The following is a 20,344-nucleotide window of genomic DNA, read 5'->3' on the forward strand; positions in this document are numbered from 1 at the left end:
TTTTTTTAACTGAGTTTTGAGATGGTTCTATAAGCAGGGAGAGACGATTGGTACCCCAGGTCTACTGACCCCCAGTGATTCCTACGGCATCTCCATTTCTGAGGGCATGCACATGAGCAGGTCCCAGAGGGCCTAGCACCATCCCAACTGCTCTGAGACCGCAGGACAAGGCACAGGGCAAGGGAAGAAGCAGAAAGCCATATCTGCAGAATGGGTGGCAGCAAGTTCTGGTGACATCTTGACCAGTGGGGTTGTTAGAGAGACCCTTTGGAAGAAGCATGTGAGGACACAAGCCCCAGCTTCTCCTAGAAGGTAATTGACATGGGGGAACATGGCATAAGGGACCCCTGGGGTGTTTGACATCTCTCCCATCAGACCACAAAGTCTGGTCATCAGCTGAACTTCTCAGGTCCTGCAATCTTAAGAACTTGAATTAAATCAAGTTGCCTTGCTCAAAAACTATCAATGGCTCTATTACTTATAGGAAGAATTCTTAAGTCTCCTGCCTGCACATTAAGTGTTGCAGCCCTTTCACTGCTGTAGTTCAGTGACGAGTTCCAAGTTCTCGTCCTACGACTGACAAGAATGGGGTATGGTTTACACTGGAGAGAGAGTAAGGCAGAGTAGAATTTACTGAGCAACAGAAAAGCTCTGGACAGTGAGAGAGGACCCAAAGGTGGGTTGCCTGCCACAAGGCTGAGTCTAGGAGTTTTATGGACTTGAAATGGGGAAGTGCATGCTGATTGGTCTGTGGATGTGCTTGAAAAAGCACCATTCAGAAATAGGCACAAAAGTGTAGAGGATAAATTGGGGAAGGGTAGGTATATGTAAAATAGGTAAAGGATAAGGACCAATCAGGACAGAGCATGCCAAATGGGAATGGGAGTTCTCAATCTGGCCCATGGATTTATCCAGAACTCATAGCTTGGGTTTCAGCCTTTAGATTGTCCTTTGCTCGAAGGTTGAATTTCACTGGGGACCTATCCCTGTCTGCCTAAGAATTTACCTGCCTCCTGTTGCTATCACCAGTAGGGCTCTAATAAACTTTTCCCATTTTGTCTCCCATGGCCATGTCTCCTTTTGAAACCAGCTTTGCAAAAGTTATAGCTGAGGGAATTATGGCAGTGAGATAAACTGACATGGCTGACTCCATCTTGTCTCTAGCATCACAGGTTGGTTGTGTTTTCTCAATCCTGGGCATGGGCTAAGCTAACTTTGAAAGAAATTTAGTTTATAGTTTAAATAATAGTCCTTCCCCAAACTAAACTGTTCTTGTAAAACTAATTGAAGGCCACCAAGTTAGGATGAGAGGGGCTTAAGTTCTAAATAACTACCAGCCATTATTCTGGAGGTCATGAGATTTTCAACTTCTCCCAATTACTCTTGAAGATAACATCACTTTTGAAGAACCTAAGACTGGCTTTTTGAGATATCTTTTCAGGATTTTATATTTCTGACAACCGGATGGCCCCACCTGGACCTGCCAACCAGTCCTGTGGCCCCTACCCAGGGAACTAACTCAGCACAAGAGGACAGCTTCGACTCCCTATGATTTCATCTTCTAGCAAAACAATCAGCACTCTCGACTCACTAGCCCCATGCCCACTAAATTAACCTTAAAAACTCCAGTCCCCAAATTCTCAGGGAGACTAACTTGAATAATAATAAAACTCAAGTCTCCTGTACAGCCAGCTCTGCATGAATTAAACTCTTTCTCTATCACAATTCCCTTGTCTTGATAAATTGGCTCTCTCTAGGCAGTGGGCAAGGAAAACTTATTGGGCAGTTACACCTTCCTCCTTCTAGACACACCTTACACAAACTGTTTCTGTGCCTTAGTTCATGACATTTCCCATAGGTAGAATATTCCCCTCCTCTCCCTCATCTGTCCACTCTATCCTTACATCCTGCTGGAGCTCAGATCCGCTCTCCTATGGAAGTCTTTTGTGGCCACACTACTCAGTTGCCTCTGTACTCCACAGTACACTAGTGCCTACTGTTCATTCATGCATTGCTGAATCAGAGAAGGTCTCTGATGTAGAAGTTTACAGCACAGTGAGAAGAGAGGAGACAGAAAGACCACAACAATACATCTGCAGCCTCAGAAATTCTTTCCAACAGAGAAAGCTATTTTTGTTTTTGTGTGTGTGTGTGGGTTTTCTTGCCTTGTATTTTGTGGAAAAGGTAAATAAATGACTCTAAGATACACTATTTGTTAATAATTTTCTTTTTAAAATTGTACATATAACACTACTGGCATCTGGCACCTCTTTGTGTTTAGTTTTTCTGTGCAATATTGTATCACAGAGGAGCCAGCAACTTTTGTTTTTCCCTGCAACATCCGTGAACCTTTTGCTATTCTGCAGGATGTCTATGTGACAAAGATCACTGATTTGATTTAAAAAAAAAAAAAAAAAAGGAAGGAAGGTAGGGAAACGATAAAACCTAAACTCCTTATTATGGTTCGCCAAGTCTTTTTGAGCTGTCCTTCTTCACTTGGCCAGTCCCACCTTCCCACACTCCCACGTGCCCTCTTCATTCCTGGCATATGCCACCCACAGGGCAGAAGCTTCTGCATGCTTTCATTCTTCTCTGTTCCCATTTCCTCCTTTACCTGTGGTCCCCAGCCCCAGTTGTCTCCATGGTTAGCCCATAACCCAGCTCCCACTCCATCCAACTGTGGAAACTCTCATTCAGTGCTGCCAGTGAAATGTAATTGACAACACACCATGTGTATTAGTTTCCTAGGATTGCTGTAACAAATGACCACAAACATGATGGCTGAAAACAACAGACACTTATTCTCTCACAGTTCAGGAGGCCAGAAGTCAGAAAACAGGGTGTCCTGAGGGTCTGTACCTTCCGGAGGCTTCAAGGGAGAATCTTCTCCCTGCATCTCCCCTGTGGTGGTGGCCAGCAATCCTCAGCTTGCAGCTACATCACTCCAACCCCTGCCTCTGTCTTCACATGGCCTTCTTATGAGGACCACGGTCATTGGACTTAGGGCCCACCCTAGTCCAGGGTGACCTTATCTAACAAATTACACCTGCAACGACCCTATTTCCAAATAAGGTCACATTCTGGTGTTCTGGGTGGACATGAATTTGGGGTGGCACTATTCAACCCAGTACTCTACCATAGACTCTTTACCGTACTCTAGAAATAAATCACTGTCGTTGTTGCTTCAAGTGCTTACAGTGTAGGGTATGTACCTCATGTGTAGCTCCTTCATAATGCTAACCACAGATGTTTGCATTCATCTATCTATTAATTTGTCCCCAACATGGGCAGGGACCACGTCCTCTTTCTTTTTGTTTTTCCAGCTCCTTGTACAGGGCCTGCCACTCAACTGACTTCCTAAGTAAATTGCCAACTGAAAATGCAGGAAAGCCATTTACAAGGTCTGGGGCCATAAGGACCAGTTCTCACAAAATCCCTGCCTATGGATAGTCAGTTTTGCTCACCAGGAAAGCCTTGCAGCCCAGGGGGTCTCTATGCAGGTATCAGTTCTGGATCTGAAATCAAGGGTTGCCTGGTGCCAGGCAGGCTCATTTTGAGATCTGAGATTCGAGGCCCTGTGCCAGATGTGAAAACAACACCACAAAATCACATCTCTGGCCACCGCCCACTTGTAAAGCTTAAGGTAGCAGGGAACATCAGGTACGACCAGGATATCACATTCTCTCCATTTGGGTGACATATTTCTGGAAACCCTGAAAGCAAACCAGCCCTAACTCAATAAGGGTAGTCACAATGCCAGACTCACAACTAATTTGCAGGATATTTTAAAACGTGTAATTATGGGTTATTGATAAGGAGGTGCCAGGAAGAAGGTAAGACCATGGTTTTGCCCAAACCGGGAGCCAGCCCCTGTGCTGCATACCCACTGCAGGCTGGACATATGTGGCCCTCCAGGCATCTTCTTTGGAGGGAATGCATGTCTTTTTTTCAGCATAAGGATTTGGACTTCTTTTTAAACAGGAATGTGTTGATCTTCAAACAAAAATTACACAACTCAAAGAATATGTGTGGCTTTTAGGGAGCGGCAACAGCTGAGAAACCTACACTGGTTCTGGAGGAAATTCAATACGGAGCAACCTAATCGCCATGACGGAGAATTTGGAATGAGTCTGAAATGCCTTCGCATTATTGGACAAACAGCTCTCCCTCCTTCCTAAGCAGGCTGGGGCGTTCCTGGTGAAAGCCCTTTGATAAGAAGAAGCAGCTCCTGGGAGGCGAGCCACCCACTACTTTCTTAGGCACTATTGTCCTGAGGTGGGGGATTGTGACGTGGGCTCCCAATCTACACAATGCCGCACCTCCCGCAATGGGCCATTCATCGGCCCCAAGGTTCCCTGATGGGAGGGAGCCCATTGACCCTGGGATAATAGATGAAAGTGTTTTCTCACTTGCCTTCCCCTCCTGACCCCTTGCCACCATTTTTCATGCACTGTCTCCTCTTCAGCCAGACGGAGGAATTCTTCCTCTGATGATGAAGGCCCAATGACCCTCTCCTGCATCCCGTAAGCTGGCTGCTTGCGGAGGACTGCCCAAAGGGGTCCCTGCATAATGCAACTAAACCAAGCAAGGGTCACTTCCTTTCCACCCCCGCTCCTGCGTGTGCACACATCAACACACACCCCAAAGCACAGGAGCAACGCTTGTAAAAAATTCAAATTAGTGCATTTATTCATTTGCTTGGTGGCTTGTCCAGTGTGTTTGACTTCTTGGTGAATCCACCCAGGACAAAATGAGTTCCCAATTCAATGCCCAAAGTCTTCCCCATCCCCACTGTCTTCTCAAAAGGGCCAGGTCACCAAGCACATGGGGGCAGCAGAGCAACCTGCAAAGTCTATCCAGTGGATGGCACAACTGCAAGGACCGTGGATCATCCAGCAAAGCCCAGGTACTCAGTGGAGGGTCACCTGGGAGATGGGACTGACCAAGGCCACTGGCCAGTTAGTGGCTCCCCTGCAACCAGCACCCAGCTCCCCAGCTCCATGCCAGGGCTCCAACCCCTTCAAAATGCCTCCGGAGAAGGTACATTCTCATTAGCAGTGACAGGCAGACAACAATCTGGCCTTGACAAGGGTGTTTTACTGTGTCTGAAAATCTATGAACCGCCATATATTTCGTTGTGCAGCCCATAAGTGGCAGGTAATGGTACTTGGAAAGGAGCAAGCTGAGCAGAACTCAGCTGAGGAAAAGGGAAAGATGGCCAGGCCTGGGGTCTGGGGCGACCTTGGGTTCTTCAGCCGCTGAAGGCTCCTGGTGTGAGAAAGTGGTCCTCTGTGTGCCTCTTGCTGCTTCTTCACCTCGTGTGCATGGGCTGCGGGTGGGGGGATGGCCAGAGGCAGGGCTGGGGACCCTGATGCTTGACTATCTGGGAGTGCTCAGAGACCTGCAGTCTGTGTGTAGGGCGTCAGCACCAAGGCCAAGCTCAGGGGCAACCCCTCACCATCTTAGAGAGGGACTGTGGAGGACCAGCATAGGGAGGGCGGCCCGGCTCCCAGGGATGATTCCACAGAGAAGCTAATGGGCCTCGGGCGTCGGGCCCCTGATAGCATGGGGTCTTTCCAAGGCCCTGTGTTAGGCAGCATTCTTCTGAGAAACAGATGCAACAAGATGCGTGTGCGTGCGGAGAAAAAGAGAGAGAGAGAGACAGAGAGAAAAAGAGAGAGAGAGATTATCAGACAGAGAGAGAGGGAGAAAAAGAGAGATGGGGAGAGAGGCAGAGAAATAGAGAGAGACACACACACAGAGCACAGAGAGAGATGACCAGACAGAGAGACAGAAATGGAGAGAGGGAGAGAGATAAAGATGGAGAGATAGATAAAGACAGAGACACCAGAGAAACAGAAGGAGGCAGAAGGACAGAGAAAAAGAGAGAGACAGGGAGAAGAGAGACAGCGATAGATGGAGGGAGAAAGAGAGAGACATAGAGAGAAAGAGAGAGACAGAAAGAGGTTTTAAGGAACTGGCCCATATGACCGTGGAGGCTTGGGAGTACAAACTCCACAGGGTGTGGCAGCAGGCTGGAGACCCACAGAAGAGCTGCAGTTCAAGTCTGAAGGCTGCCTGCTGGCAGAGCTTCTTCCTCCTCGGGAGTGGCCAGGCCTTCAACTAACTGGGTGAGGTCCACCCACATTATGGAGGGCAATCTGCATGACTCAGAGTTCACCAATTTAAATGTTAATCTCATTCACAAAACACCTTCACAGGAAAAGCCAGAATAATGGTTGACCAAATATCTGGGCACTGTGGCCCAGCCAAGTTGACACACACAATTAACCAGCACAGCTCTTACCTAGTTGGGCATTTACAAATTATGTTCTACCTTTTTTTTTATTTTTTAAGAAAAAACTCCCCAAATGCAAAAGCTTCAGGCCCTACAAGGCGTCTTCACACAGCAATGTCAAGGCCTTGCTAGGGTTAGAATTCAAGGCCCCTGCCTGCCTTGCATGCACTGCCCAGGCCTTCACAGGAGGATCCCAGAGCTTCAGGGACCAGATACGGAGAGGGATGCCCAGAAACAGCTTGGCTGCTCGGGAGGGGCTGAATGCTTATGCCCCCACTCCCCCGAGATAGCCATTGCCATCAGAAAACCCACTTTCCTGCAAGGGAGATTGTGTGAGAATCCCTATCATCCCCCAGAATGTTTCTAATGAACAATCTGAAGCCCAGAGAGGCAGGCAGAGGGTAGAATAATCCAAGTCGGTTTGGCCATCCAGGTTCTTACCAACTTAGAGATGCTGTCAGATCTTCTTGTTAGAAGGGAAGTCCCTGGGCAAGCAGGGGCAAGTGCAGCAGGCCTGATGTGACACCTGTGCCATGGGAGCTGCCGGCCAGTGCCTGGCAAGGGCAGCCTTTGCTCCAGGGATCCTGTAAGGACAGACACACCCACAGAAGGAACTGCCTGGTGAGCCAGTGTGTGAGGTGGGAGTGCACTGGCTGGTCTGCATGGTGAGGACGGAGCGAGTGAAGGTATTTCAGCGTGTGGCACCTGGAAAGACTTGTGTGGGCACACTTCCAACACCCTGCAAGGCCCACGGAGACTTTTCCATGCTACTCTGGGCCCGAAGAGGAAAAGCGACCTCACCCTGATCAGAGCTGGTGGCTGGGGCAGACATCGGTTGCTTACTCCATAGTCATTCCCTGCCAATGCCTTGCTGACAGGAGCCCAACTCCATCCACTGTTCACAGGAAGAGGGTCCTGACCCAGGGCCAAATGACAATTGGTCTAATCCCTCATAGTGAGCCCGTCCTTCTTGGCTAGTGATTGGTTTGGGGCTGGGCACGAGACTCGGTTCTAGTCAGTGTGACGTAAGATTCCCTGGGGAACTCTGGCTGAGGGTTTCAGGAACACATCCTACCCCTGCGATAGATGAGATGAGTGTTCAGAGAGTATTGATGCTCCTATTCCCCTCCCCTCCCCTCAGGGCAGGACGCACATGCCAGCTCACCATCATGCGCTATTGGCCCAGACATGGGCAGATGCCTTGCTTGGCCAATAGGATGGGAGCAGACGTGAAACAGACTTTCAATGTTCTCACAGGCTTGGCCTTACGATTTGCTCCCTGAATCTATCATGCGATCAACATGCTGGGTTCCTCGTGAGTAGAAGAAAATTAGGATGACTGCGGAACAGACCTGAACCTGACCTGAAGCCTCAGAGACAAGCTCAGCCTCGCCTCGGCCTGAAGCAGAACAGTCCTGGCTCACCCGTAGGTAGACTGCAGAGAAAGAAAAATAAATGGTCTGTTGCACTTGTGATAGGTCATTGAGTTTGGGGTGGTTTGTTACACAGTGCTCTCATGACAGCAGCTCACTGATACAACCCCTCCTGCTGTTCAGTGAAGCTGTGTGGGTGTGGAACTTGAAGCTATGCAGCCATCTCCAGCGGAATCACAGAGAAGTAACCACGGAGATGCTAACTGACATCCCTAGAAGTCAGATTCCATCTCTGCAGAGTGACGTCTTAAATTTGCCAACACAGAGATGGCCTCTTTGCCTCGTGGAGGAAATGTTTTCCCTTATTTCTGTCCATGGGTGCCACTGCCTTCCCATCACCAACCTCCTCGACATGTGGCCTCTCATGAATTCTAAAAGCCTCTTTAAAGTGTGCATTCATTTGTCTGTCATTTTATTCACTGGGTCTTTGCTGAACTGGACTTTTAGAGCAATTAAGCACAGTCTCTTCCCTCTAGGGGTGTTCATTTGGGGAACAATGGTGGGTTTGCTGTGGCTGAAGCAAGTCTCTGGCACAGCCTGAGGGAACGAGGCATCCAGATGAGGCGGAGCTGTCCCCGGAGTTAGGCTGTGGAGGGCTGGGAAAGTCAGGCCCAGGGGATGAGACCAGAGCTAATGGACAGTGAGAGGCTGTCAGAGGCTGAGTCAAGGGGAAGGGTCTCTCCAGCCATGAAAGTGGCTTCTGTATGTGACCAGGACTGAGTGACAGTGTGAAGAAAATGTGGCTGGGTGGGGTGAGAGTGAGAGATCTTAATATTTCATAATACTGCATATTTTTCCCTGTGTCACATAGTTATCCAGCAATATAAATAATCCACTATACCCAACAAACAACACAACACCTTATCCAACACGCTTTATAAAACTGCCTCTAGAAACTCTATAAATATATGAGCCAGAACTCTGCAGATAGATGAAAACCACGCCCTGCCAGAAGATGAGTGAGCTGAACATTCGCTGAACAACCCTCTCATGATGTCCTAGAGAGGTGAGACAAGTGTCAAAGAACATCTAGCTTCACAGACTCATGACCAGATAGAGGAAATCAAGATGCTCCATCTGCTATCATAGAATCACAATATGCTGTAGACTGGAGGGCAGAAACCACAGACATTTAGCCCCTACGGTTCTGAAGGCTGGGGGGATGGTGACAGGGGCAGGGAGGGAGGGAGGGAGGCAAGGAGAGAGGGAGGGAGGGAGGGAGGCAGGGAGGGAGGGAGGGAGGAAGAGAGATATCTTGCACCTCTTTCTCTTTTTATAAGGCCATTTGTCCCATCATGACCTAATCTAACCCTAATTTCTTCCAAAGGCCCCACCACCAAATACTATTACACAGAGGTTTAGGGCTTCCACATGAATTCTGAGGGGACACATGAAGTCCATAGCATGAGGCCCACCAGAAACAGCTGGGACCTGCCCAAAGCCACAGGAATCTGTTGGCTACTCGACCATCTCCCAGTTCCCAACGTGGTGGAGTTTGACATGTTCTTCAACACCGAGTTTCTCAATCTCAGCGCGATTGACTTTTGGGCCGGATCCTTCCTTACTGTGCAGGCTGCCCTGTGCATTTTAGGATGTACAGCAGCATCCCTGACCTCCACCCATGAGACACTAGTAGCACCACCCTCACCACCAAGTCACGACAACCAAAAACATCCCCTGACATTGATAAATGTTTCCAGGGGCAAAATTAGAGAACTACTGGACTAACTTCCGGATTAAATTCAAGGAAAACTCAATTGAACTGCTTGATAGCAGTTCAAGACTCAAGCCAAAGCTGACCTTTTTTTCTGTACAGCTTCCCCCAACTCTCTTTCCCAGGTCAGAGTAGCTGACCTTATATCTTACGACCTCCTCTGACCTTATGTCTATCATAGATAGGATTGATCCTGTCACATCCTTACAATTCTTTAGTGTTTTATGTGCCACAATAAACTGTAGGCTCTTTGAGGACAGGATTGTGAATTTTTTTTTTTTTTTGAGATTGAGTCTGGCTCTGTTGCCCAGGCTGGTGTACAATGGTGCGATCTCTGCTCACTGCAACCTCCACCTCCCAGGTTCAAGTGATTCTCCTGACTCAGCCTCCCAAGTAGCTGGGATTACAGGTGTGTGCCACCACGCCCGGCTAAGTTTTGTACTTTTAGTAGAGATGGGATTTCACCATGTTGGCCAGGCTGGTCTTGAACTCCTGACCTCAAGTGATCCGCCCGCCTCAGCTTCCCAAAGTGCTGGGATTACAGGCATGAGCCACTGCGCCTGGCTGTGAATTATTTCTTTCTTTCTTTTATTTTACTTTATTTTTTGGTATCATACTATTTCTTCTTATATGTATCGAAACTCATACTGAAACAATGAGCTCTGGGTTGCAAAAGAGGGTTTATTTCTTGAACCTATCTGTAAGTCTGGTAGTGGATTATTTCTCTTTAGAATCCTCAGTGCATGGAACAGCACCTGGAACATGAGGAAGGTGTGAGTGGGTGGATTAATTCCATGCCCACAAGACCCTCCTAGCCTGGACACAGTACGTGTTTCATTTCATGCCCCCTGACCCCATAGTCTCCCAAAGGCCTGACCCACCAGCCATCCCTGAAGGCCTACCATTCACCAAATATGCCTTGGCCTTGCCCAGTCTACATCTTGCTAGTACCTTCCTTTTCTTGAAATTTCCTTCATACTCACCTCACTTTGTCCAATTCCTAAAATCCTCACGTTCTCCAAGGCCCATCTCCAGTGCCTGTTCTCCTAGGAAGAATTTTCCAAACCTTCTAATTAAAAATAATCAACCATCCATGCCTCCCCCATTACCCCAGCCCCTGCTCCCAAAGTGCTTTTTAATTCTGTTATAACAATTTCCGGATACATTTTGTGTCCCTTACTAGACAGCGAACTCCCCAAAGGCAAGAACTGTCATGATCTATTTCCATATCTTCCACGGAGCCTAGCAGAGGCCTGGCACACAACAAACATCATTCAAATCTAATTCAGGTCTCCGAGAGAGGCCAGGCCAGCGGGCGATGGTAAACGTGTGCCTGACTGATTCCTCCTTCAGTGCCTTCAAGAGAAAGATAGTCATTACTGGAAAACAAGGTTCATAATACTGTTTGCAAAAGGAAACTCCCCTACAAAATCATTCTTCTTGATGAAAAATGCATCTGTTTTTTTTTCTTGAGAATTGATATCAATCCTAAGTGAAGGAGTTAGCCAGAAGGTGAAAGGGAGTCCTCTGAGGCCTGTTAGACCAACCCTGGGGCTACACAAGAATACATATGTCCAAGAAGACACAATCTTCAGCTCTTAAGAACTTAAAGTCGAGTGTTGCAGTCTCCTCTGACACCAAGCTCATTCCGGCCTTCTGGAAAACAAATGCTGGCAATCACATCCATCGTTAATAATTCATAATTAGAAATGTTATTAATAATTGGGGCTGTTATTTCAGTAGCTCTTCTAAAGGAGAAATGCCTAAGTGTCTGGATTTTGTAGCAAATAATGGTACTGACTTTTACACTGGACTTTAGAAATGATAAAGCATTCACCACCTAGCAACTTCCCTGACTCCCTCTTACAGCCATATGAGACAGGCAGACAGAATGGGGAGGCCCTCAAGAAGTGCCCAGTGTCACTCAGTGGCTGGATGAGACTCTGCCACCACCCCTGTGTGGGTGAGCTGCTTCCAGCCCTCCCTACGAGGGAGGGTGAAAGAGGAGGCCTATTCACACCACAGCCTTGATGGCAGCTGCTGGAAAGTTGGGCTCAGTACTCGGTGAGTATAAGTCCAGGGAGGGACAAAGCCTGCCCTTCTTTCTTTAGACAAATGAGCTCCAGAAAGTCCTGAGGCTACAGGAGAAAAGTCACTGGAACCACGAGATCAGCAGCAAGTTTATGGGGATTGGAGGCCACTCATCTCCAGTAGGGTGACTGGCTGGGCCCGGAAAGAAGCAGCTGTTCCAATAGCAGTCATGGGCAGTCTGCAGGGCCTCAGGAGCCTACTGCTGGAGAGTGGGGAAGTAGTGGGGGCGACAGGGAGACAAGGGGGACCCCAGAGCCAGATGCGGCCTGGACACAGCTGCAGGTTGGCCTTGGACAGCTGAGCAGGTTGTGTGCTGAACAAGGGGCCCTGGCAGCATGGGAAGGGGTAACCCGAGCCTTGGTTTCTCATTGGCAAAAAATGTGTAATGTGAACCAGCAGAGGCCCTGGCATGGGCGGGGTAGCTGATGCACCCACACAGTGAGGTGTCCCGGGTTCCTGCCCTCCTGCACGCACAAACAAACCTCTCCCTTAGTGACTCGGGTGCCAAAAATGATAATTTGGCCCTCTTTTTGGAGTAAGGCATGAAGCTCCTTATTAAAACGCAAAAGCCATTGTCAGTCATTACTACCTTATGGATTAACCAGCGAGGAACAGAGAATGGTGGCTGGGCACCGGCAGGGCTGTGAGGAGAAAGGAGTAGTGGGAAAGCCAGCTCCAGAGAGAGGATAGAAGTGAACGGGCATCACTCATTTGTGCCACTCCTACAACCCAGAAGGCACATAACATACATCCGCTCTTCATTCTCACAGCAACCCTCAGGGAAGGTTCTGTTACACTGTTTGATGGAAGTTCAGAAAGACCAAGATCGCCCAGCAAATACAGGGCAGAATACACTTCCTACTCAGATGGTTCAGATCCAAGCTCCATGACCTCTGCACTATGCTGCTTCCCCGTGGCGCCTCTTCGTCAGAGGCGATGGGGTTGAAAGGCACAAGGCTGATAACCATGTTTATTAAGGTATTCCTGGGGCAGCCCATAGGTGACAAGGACTCTGCTGGGGATAGCCTGATGCTGTAGACACCATTCAGATCCCTGTTTCCCCAGGTGAGAGAACAGAATTTAAGCCACACAATTTAAGCAACACACCCAAGATCTCCCCAGCATGCAGGCGGTGGAATGGGGATTTGAACCCATGGTGTGAATCAACAATTATCTCAACATTGAAAAGTTTAATTAAAAAATAAACAAACACTGGGTGAGGTGGCTCACACCTGTAATCCCAGCACTTTGAGAAGCTGAGGCGGGAGGATCACAAGGTCAGGAGATCAAGACCATCCTGGCTAACATGGTGAAACCCCGTTTCTACTAAAAATACAAAAAATTAGCCGGGCGTGGTGGTGGGCGCCTGTAGTCCCAGCTGCTTGGAGAGGCTGAGGCAGGAGAATGGCGTGAACCCGGGAGGCGGAGCTCGCAGTGAGCCGAGATTGCGCCGCTGCACTCCAGCCTGGGCGACAGAGCGAGACTCCGTCTCAAAAGAAAAAAACATATATATACAAAAAATTAGCCTGGCATGGTGGCACGCGCCAGTAGTCCCAGTTACTTGGGAGGCTGAGGCAGGACAACTGTTTGAACCTGGGAGGCGGAGGTTGCAGCGAGCGAAGATCACACCACTGCACTCCAGCCTAGGCGACAGAGCGAGACTCCATCTTAAAATAAAATAAAATAAAATAAAATAAAATAAAATAAAATAAAATAAAATAAAATAAAACAAAACAAAACAAAATATAAAATAAAATAAAATAAAATAAAATAAAATAAAATAAAATAAACAAAGTACAACTGCACCCTTTAAAATCAAGGCCTCGCTTTGACCAGCCCCCTTGCTAAATCCATATCCCGGAATGACAGAAGGGGCCCAATGCACAGTAATCTGTGCAGCTCCGATTCCATCCTTTCTTCACTCTGCAAATACTTTTTGAGCATTTCCTGTGTGCCAAGGTATTTTCTAGTAAAACAAAATCCTACAAGTGGCAGATCAGAAGGCTAGGTGGGAGGGACCATTTATTAATTAAGAACAATCAGTCCTGGGGGTAACTGGCAGTCTCCACCACCTACCAGGGGAAGGGCAGAGGGTAGGCTGGGAAGAAGAGGGGCTACGCGGTCAAGCAGGCCTGCGGGGAGAATGTCAGTGTGGTTCCTCACTTCCTGTGTGTTCTCTTGTGCATGTTCCTTCATTTCTTCGAGTCTCAGTTCCCTCACCTGCAAAACACGGACCACAGTTCTTGCACACAAGCTGTTATGGGGATACCACTGGATGCCCGCCTGTGTGTACATGGGAGAGTGGGAGGAGACACAAATCTAAGATGTCATTACTGTTAGGATCCCACAGGAGAACTCCAGCTGGGGCCCAGGGCAGTCTCTGGCACCCCCCAACACACACCCCCCAACACATCCTCTCCAGAAGGATGCCAGGTCAATGCTTCTGAAAGAAACACCTGACCCTTCAGTGGCTCCCCTTCCAGACTCTGTGCACGATGCCTAAGGCCCTTCAACTGCTCGCTATTCCCGGATGCACCGTACTTTCTTTGCACATCTCAGCCTTGGCTGTTTCTCCAACACTCTCTTCTTCAGAAAGCCTTTTCTCATCCTGAATCTTGATTGGGGCCACCCCATTCTGTGCCTCCAGACTTCCTGAGTGTATCATGTCATGCTGTCATTGTAGGCTTCATCTCCTGTCCCCTGGACTCTATATGGGCTCCTTGAGGAAAGCAGCCATATGCTGTCCATTATTTGTACCCTCGGGGCCAAAAGTTGTGCTAGGCAGTGGGAGATGCAGGTAACTCCGGTGAAGAGGGTGCTTTTCATTCTCTGTTCTGTACAACTTATAAAGCAACATTGACTTCAGTAGCTGGTTTATTTGTTTTTAGAGTTGGGATCTTGCTCTGTCACCCAGACTGGAGTGCAGTGGCATGATCATGGCTCCCTGAAGCCTCTAATTCCTGGGCTCAAGTGATTCTTTCACCTCAGCCTCCAGAGTAGCTGGGATTCCAGGCCCCCATTCCCATGGCCAGCCTATAGTTCTTATGTCAACGTCATAAAATTGGGGGAACATTTTCAATGTTCCAATAGCATCTGTAAAATCCACGATGAGGTCCTTTCTAGTCCCCGTATTTCAGCTTCCTGATTTGTAATCATGGTGGCTTCAGCTCAAAGCCTCTTCTAGCCAGATATTCTGGGATTCTGGGATCTCATAAGAGGCCAAAACTTTGACCCTCAAAGAAGTCAAAGTGTTTTGAAGGCCAGGGTGGTTCATTGCACTCTCCCTGCCTACAGGAGAACTGAGCAGCCCCACCCCCTACCACATGCCTTGCAGAGCCCCTTCGTGAGTAATATCCACCCCGCCAATACCCACATCGGGCTTGATCACATGACCTGCTTTGCCAGTGGAACACGAGCAGAAGTGATGTTATCACATCTAACAGAGGCTGCAAGATTCACTGCCTGGTTTGGCCATTTCTCTCTTTTTCCCCTCTGCCACAAAATCAAGATCAGGGGTTATGCTTTCAGCCTCAGAATGAGAAAGTACTGGATCAGAGCCTCAGGTGACTTGATGACCTAAAAATAAATAAATAAATAAACTGTTTTCATTTTGTATTTATTTATTTATTTTACAGAGAGGATCTCACACTGTTACCCAGGCTAGATTGCAGTGGCAAGATCAGAGCTCAATGCAACCTCAAACTCCTGGGCTTAAGTGATCCTCTTGTCTCAACCTCCCAAAGAATAGCTGGGACTACAGGCATGTAGCATCATGCCCAGCTAGTGTTTTCTCTTATTGTTTGTAGAGGCAGGGGTCTCCTTATGTTCCCTAGGCTGGTCTTGAACTCCTGGCTTCAAGAGATCTCCCTCCTCGGCCTCTCAAAGCTCTGAGATTTCAGGCATGAGCCCCTGCACCCTGCATATTTGTTTTTATAGTCCACTGACATTTTGATGGTATTTGTTACTAACCATAGTCTAACAAAAGCTGACTGATACAGCTTTGATTTGCATTGCTTGAAGAAAATACCATTGGTACTAAAATGAAATGTAATCATAGTTTGAACCTTTAGGTTCACGTCAAGGTTGGGATATAATAATGACTAAGCAAATCCTCCAATCATTCCAAGGCTTTGTGTCATGTGATGCTCAGCACTGTGGATACAGACATGAAAAGTCTCCCTGTCCTCTCTCATGTGTCTCTCAGTGTAAGTTATGGCTAATCATTTGATCAATTTTTCCATAATTTTTTTTTGAGATGGAGTTTCGCTCTTGTTGCCCAGGCTGGAATGCAATGGCACAATCTCAGCTCACTGCAACCTCCACCTCCTGGGTTCAAATGATTCTTCTGTGTCAGCCTCCCAAGTAGCTGGGATTACAGGCACCTGCCACCACGACAGGCTAATTTTTGTAGTTTTAGTAGAGACGGGGTTTCACCATGTTGGTTAGGCTGATCTCAAACTCCTGACCTCAGGTGATCCGCCTGCCTCAGCCTCCCAAAGTGCTGGGATTACAGGCGTGAGCCACCGTGAGTGGCCTATTCCATAAATATTTATTGAGCATATACTATGGGCTTAACATTGTTTTAGGTGCTAGGGCTGCAGCAGTGAACAAAGCAAAGTGTCTGCCCCACTGGAGCTTCTGAGTTGGGGGAGCTTACACTCAAGGAGGCACATTTAGGAGTTCACAATCACTAAGTACTGTCTAAGGTCTAAGCCAAAAATTATTTTCCCCCCACTTCCCTGAAGGAAATAAGGAAACATCTCAAAAGTTGATAACATTGTTCCAGATTAAGATTGCAGCTGCATGCATACCTGCTAGAGGGAGATTCTCTGCTTCCCTTCGCAATCCAGGAGGTCTATCAACAATCCCTCCCTTATGTGCTGCATTTCAGAGTTTACTAATTGCTTTTACTTTCATCACCTGTTTTAATTCCTTCAACACTCTCTGCAGGTAGACAAGTTAGGATTTTTCATCCCCATTCTACAGAATAGGAAATTGAGGCTGAGAGAGGGAAAGGAATAGGTTCAAGTTGAAACCGCGAATTAGAGCTGGTGCCCTAATTCTCAGAACAATATCCTTTTGCACTATCTTCCTGACTGCTCAAATATTTTCATGAGAATGTGATATGTGTTTATGAGCAGTTTTCATTGACATATAAAGGATTTTAGAGGAATTTCTAAAGCAAATTGTTCTTCATTTTTCTGTTCCATGTATAATAAGTCTCTCTAGCTACAGTGTAATAATCAACATAAGATTGAGGAAGAAACCTCGAGTCAAGCCAAAGTGAGTTTTAGGTGCATTTCCCCTGCATAGAAACTGAATCCCAAGGTCAAGGTGAGAGAATTCATATCTACCCAGAGGTAGTGAAATGAACACAGGGTTTTGCCAGGCACGGTGGCTCATGCCTGTAATCCCAGCACTTTGGGAGGTCAAGGCAAGTGGATCACTTGAGGTCAGGAGTTTGAGATCAGCCTGGCCAACATGGTGAAACCCTGCCTCTACAAAAGAATACAAAAATTAGCCAGGCATGGTGTCATGCACCTGCAGTCCCAGTTACTTGGGAGGTGGAAGTGGGAGAATGGCTTGAACCTGGGAGGCGGAGGTTGCAGTGAGCAGAGATCACGCCACTGCACTCCAGCCTGAGCGACAGAGCGAGACTGTCTAAAAAACACAAAAAAGCATACAAGTATTCATGGTACTATTTTTTCAACTCCTATGTGGTATAACATTTGTCAATCTAAAAATTTGGTAGAAAAAAACTCCAATTTGAACAACAAACTATCTGGCCACCCTCCCCAGCTTTCTCACTCCTTCTGAGCACTCTGCCCTCACACCGCTGTTCCCTCTGCCTGGAACACCCTTCCCTGCCTTGCTTAGCTGGGGAACTCCAGCCATCAAGACTCTGCTGCAAAGTCATTATTCTGCGGAGTCCTTCAGACCCAGGGCCTGACTTCCCCAGGTCTTAGAGCCCCTCTCTCTTGCTTGAGGTTCCCCTTGAGCACACCGTAGCCTGCTGGTAGATCCCACACTTCTCTTTCTGGAGACCAACGTGCTGAAAGTGGGAGCTGCATTATTTCGTCCTCATCCCCAGCCCAGGATGCAAAGTCATCCAAGGTTAAAAGAAAAATCTCACCTAAAATCAAACATGTTTTTCCAAAGTTTTCCAAGCCTGAGAAATACCAGCGAAACATATTTTTCTAACCTGCCTCCAGCAGGCACTCAGAAGAGGCTGGTGAACAAGTGAATCAATGAACTCTACCTCTGATCCCAACTTCCAAAACCTTTTCTATAGGCAATGGCATAGATTCAGATGCTTCATCCCAATCTCAGTTCTGGACAACAGGAGGTGAGCCAGTGGTGCCTGCCTGATAGAACCTGGGGTAGGGTGAAAGAGGCCAGGTCCTTGAACTGGCATTGGAACTGTCAGAGGTTCACATCCTCATTCCGCCAACTACTAGTTTAATGCAAACTAGTGCCTGTCGCTTAACATTTCTGTAGCTCAGGTTTTCCCCTCACTGAAAAGGGAGATGACACCTTGGTTTTTTTGTTTTGTTTTTGTTTTTTTGAGACAGAGTCTCACACTGTTGCCCAGGCTGGAGTGCAATAGCATGATCTCGGCTCACTGCAACCTCAGCCTCCCAGGTTCACGTGATTCTCCTGCCTCAGCCTCCCAAGTAGCTGGGATTACAGGTGTCCACCACCACACCCAGCTAACTTTTTGTATTTTTAGTAGAGATGGGGTTTCGCTATGTTGGCCAGACTGGTCTCGAATTCCTGCCCTCGTGATCCACCCGACTCACCCTCCCAAAGTGCTGGGATTACAGGCTTGAGCCACTGCCCCCAGCCTGGCATATTTTTATGTCACATAATATTATGAACTTAGGTACTGGGCATATAAAGTGGCACTCAGCACTCAGTAGCTAACTCCACAGAAGCCACTGGAACCCTACCCTTTGACCAGGTCACTGGGCTCTCCCAGGGGGACCCACATGGGCACCAGAAAGAGGTAAAGACAGGGCAAGGTCCATGCAGCCAAGTATGTATGTATGTGTGCATGTGTGTGCATGCATGTGTAAGAGTGTGTTTGGGAAGGTGAGGAGAGCCACTGTCTGTCCTCTGATGCACTCTGAAAGGTCACCTGAATCAACCCAGCCTGCCCTAACCACCTGAACCATCAGACAGGAGGCTTGCTGGCTCCCAACAGGATTATAAATCATTTATTTCATTATGAGTGTGAGGAGCCGCTGTGTGTTTGAAGTGGGATTTGAAGCAAAAGAAATGGGCAGATTAATGGAGCTTGAAGAAAGCTAAGCATCACTCGCCATTCCTGCCAGAGCACACAGGAGCTGGCAGCTGAGCAACATTTGAAAAACATGTCTCTCAATTAAAAGCATTTTCTCCTGGGTGCTTCATGTGGGAGCTCACTTGAATTAATTGCATGGACATCAGAATCCACCCACCAATGTTCTGTGTTGCAAAGTGGTTCATGAAGGTCCAGGTCTCTCCCAGTACAGAGCCAAGTGCTTTGAATGGCATCAAAGTCCCGCCTCTCCATCCTGCATCTCCTGTAACTTCCACCCGCCACCAGTCCCCAGGAGCCACCTGAACACACGTGTATCTCGTCTCCTGTACCTGCTGCTCCTTCTGCCTGGGGTGTTCTCATGCCCCTTCCCTGCCAGGAAAATTTCTGCTCATCCTCTGAGAAACAGTTCAGCAAATACCTACTCTGTGAAGCCTGACATCCCCTGAAGAGATAAGTAGATGCTCCCTCTCTCGTGGCACCTGTTATCAGAGCACTCTGCCACTCTGTTCACCACCCTGTCACCACCTAAATGCTGTGTTCTTTGAGAGCAGAGACTATATTATCTGCGTAGCCTGCAACTAACTGCTAGTCAGTCAATGTTTGTTGTCTAAGTGAATAAATAAAGATTTGTGGTCTCAAGGCTGATGCGTTAAAGGAAAAATCTCACCTAAAAATAAATGTTTTTTCCAAAGTTTTCAAAGCCTGAGAAATACTAGTGAAACATAATTCTCTGACCTCTGTCCCAAATCATTTCATCTTGAATTTCTGAGCACTGCTCCGCTGCTAAACACAGAGCACTGTGACATTGTTCTCACCTCCACCCTCCACATTCTGTCAGAATCCCAGACTGTCACAAGGTCAGCCCTCTTCTTTCCCCAAGAAGGGGAAGATTCCTTCTCTCCCAACTGAATCAGGCCAGATCCAGGAAGGACCAGGAAGCCACACAGAGAATTTCATACATGATCCCACGGAGAGCCAGAATGTTGGGGGCAGGGATCCAAACTAAGGAGATGAAGAATCATTTAAGGAACTGGGAGAGGGCTGGAGAAGAGGAGGGCTCTGAGCCAGCAAGGCAATGGTCTTCAGATGTCAGAAGAGCTGATGTGTGGATCCAAAGCCAGACAAGCACTCAGGATGTGGTGTGTGGGTTGCTTCCTTGTGTCCCTGTTTGCAGGGTACAGGCCCCGTTTCTGCCTGTCCCCGAAATACAATTATTATGAGTCCCCGTTCACTCTCAGCAGTGTCCTGGTTTAAGCAGTAATCACACAGACCCTTTAGTTATAGGGACATCTTTTCCAGTTCAGTAAAGGCAGAGTTTTCTGGCAGACAAAGCTGTTCGAGGCCACAGGTCCCCAGCAGGAGGAACTGTGATGCATTCATCCTTATGGCCCAGTACTGAGCACAGGGTCTGGACCTCACATGGTGCCTGTGCCTGTTTGTCAACTGAATGAATGACTGATTGTCTTCAAAGGGAAGGGATTCCTCATCTCTGGGAGTATGTCCAT

General features: G+C 47.8%; 2 long non-coding RNA genes and 1 other non-coding gene across 3 annotated transcripts; 1 reads left to right on the top strand and 2 right to left on the bottom strand.

Moving 5' to 3' along the window:
• Window positions 1–4,372: 4,372 nt before the first annotated feature.
• Window positions 4,373–7,712, top strand: LOC129467399 (uncharacterized). The gene is made up of 3 exons (XR_008652377.2): window positions 4,373–4,523; window positions 4,807–4,906; window positions 7,556–7,712. It is a non-coding gene; the product is annotated as an uncharacterized lncRNA (long non-coding RNA).
• Window positions 7,713–10,060: 2,348 nt separating this feature from the next.
• LOC129468718 (small nucleolar RNA SNORA40) lies at window positions 10,061–10,189 on the bottom strand. The gene has a single exon (XR_008652796.1). It is a non-coding gene; the product is annotated as a small nucleolar RNA SNORA40 (small nucleolar RNA).
• A 239-nt stretch (window positions 10,190–10,428) lies between these two features.
• On the bottom strand, window positions 10,429–19,512 carry LOC129467230 (uncharacterized). The gene is made up of 5 exons (XR_008652336.2): window positions 18,997–19,512; window positions 17,739–17,911; window positions 14,930–15,112; window positions 13,613–13,756; window positions 10,429–10,491 (listed from the first exon to the last, which is right to left on the bottom strand). It is a non-coding gene; the product is annotated as an uncharacterized lncRNA (long non-coding RNA).
• Between the last annotated feature and the right edge of the window lie 832 nt (window positions 19,513–20,344).

The sequence above is a fragment of the Symphalangus syndactylus genome, chromosome 18 (genome assembly GCF_028878055.3).
Source record: "Symphalangus syndactylus isolate Jambi chromosome 18, NHGRI_mSymSyn1-v2.1_pri, whole genome shotgun sequence".
In the NCBI taxonomy this organism is placed as follows: Eukaryota; Metazoa; Chordata; class Mammalia; order Primates; family Hylobatidae; genus Symphalangus; species Symphalangus syndactylus.